Below are 1,738 nucleotides of genomic sequence, written 5' to 3'. Positions count from 1 at the left end.
CCAGAGCAATGAAGTCAGCCATCTATGGACTGAGACTTGGGAAACCCTGAGCAACAAATAAACTTCCTCCTCTAAAATTGTTGTTGTCAGGTCCTTTAGTCACAGCAGTGAAAAAGCTAACTAAAACAACCGAATTCAGAGAACTTCCATATAGCTGAACATGCGGAGGTTCCTGGAGGTCAGTGCACCTGGAAAGGGCGTGGAAGCTCCACCCCGTTCCCTGCACCTCCTCCTATTCATCTCTTTGCCTTTGTTCTTTGTCATATCCTTTATAATAAACTGGGACTTGTAAGTAAGTGTTTCTCAAGTTCTATGAGCTGCTGGAGCAAATTAATTGAATCCCAGGAGGGGGTTGTGGGAACCCCAGTTTATAGCCTGTGGATTCAAAGTACAGGTGAAACAACCTGAGGAATGTGAGAAAGGAGACATTGTTAGGAACTGAGCCCTCAACCTGTGGGACCTGACACACTCTCAAGGTAGGGTGAGATTTGAATTGGATTCGAGGATGCCCCCATTGCAGAACTGGTGGGGAGAATCAACATACCTTTAAAGGTCACAGAAGTCTGTTGTGTGGGCAGTTGTGGTGTGAAAGCAGAGGCAAAACAGGCTTTTTTTCCTGACAACACAAATACATTCTGTTAATAGGTTGAGAGTTGCATATCCCCACACTTGTAAAGAGTTATATGCTAAATACATACGGGTTTTTTTGTTGTTGTTGTTTTGCTGGAAAAAGCTTTATTTTCATTTGGTCCAAGGTTTGGGAGGGCCTCCATAGTGGTTAAAAAGCTGCCTAGGGGTTAGAGGGAGAGGCTCAAGCCAAAGCTCTGAAGCCAGGATATGCAAAGGAGCCCCATCCAAGGCCACACTGCTCCAGGGCCTCCTAGTCGTGCTTGAGGGTGAGTCTGTAGAAGAGATACTCGCCCAGGCCAGCCTGCCAGACTGCGAAGATTAGTCAAGGGGTCTCCCATCTTCTTGATGAGCTTCATCTCCTCATCAAGGAAGTGGTTCTCCAGAAAGTCACAGAGATGTGGGTCTGTGCGGGTAGAGCCCAAGGCATGAAGATCCAAAATGGCTTGTTCAGGTTCTTCTCCAGGGCCAAGGCAGCTTCCATGGCAATCTGGGTGTTGCCCCACTCATCTTGAGAAGGTTTCTGCATGTCCTGGAAGAGGGGGCAGCTGCCCTGTTGGTTTTGCATCTTCAGGAGGCAATTGGAGACCTGGGTCTTTTCCTCAGCCAACTCGCGGAAGAAGTGGCCCAGTCCTCCAGAGCCACATCCTCACAGTGGAAAAGTAGCCCAGAGAGAGGCAGGTGTAGGAGGCCTAATTGACCAGGCGGTTGACGGCAGCCTCCACCTGGGTAGAATAATTCTGAGGAATCTGGGAGGCCATGGTTGGTCGTCCATAAGGAGCTAACCACAAAAAACAGAGTTAGCTGGTCCCGGAAGCAGGAGGTGGATGAGAAGATGGTCCTGGAGCTTGTAAATGGAGATCAGATTGGAAGGAGATTGGAAGCAAGAAGAAAAGGGAGTCCCCAGGTCTGTTCTGTCCAAACACTGTTGAAGCAAGAGACAGATCCGTAGGACCTCTAAGCCCAATGGTTCCATACGGGTTTTTTACAAGCTAATCATACCTCAATAAGGTGGTTTAAAAAAAAAAAATGTGATTCTTAAAAGCTGTACTGTAGATCAATACATGTTGTTTTGAAGCAATGTTCATGGAATGTTAAACAGTTGGTTGCA

The 1,738-nt window shown here is 47.3% G+C and overlaps 1 pseudogene; it reads right to left on the bottom strand.

Annotated features, from left to right (window-relative positions):
* Positions 1 to 880: 880 nt before the first annotated feature.
* On the bottom strand, positions 881 to 1,388 carry LOC124983571 (ferritin light chain-like; annotated as a pseudogene).
* Between the last annotated feature and the right edge of the window lie 350 nt (positions 1,389 to 1,738).

This window comes from Sciurus carolinensis, chromosome 4 (assembly GCF_902686445.1).
Source record: "Sciurus carolinensis chromosome 4, mSciCar1.2, whole genome shotgun sequence".
NCBI classification, from domain to species: Eukaryota; Metazoa; Chordata; class Mammalia; order Rodentia; family Sciuridae; genus Sciurus; species Sciurus carolinensis.
Note: the sequence above shows the minus strand (reverse complement) of the source record. Positions and strands in the feature narration are given on the sequence as shown.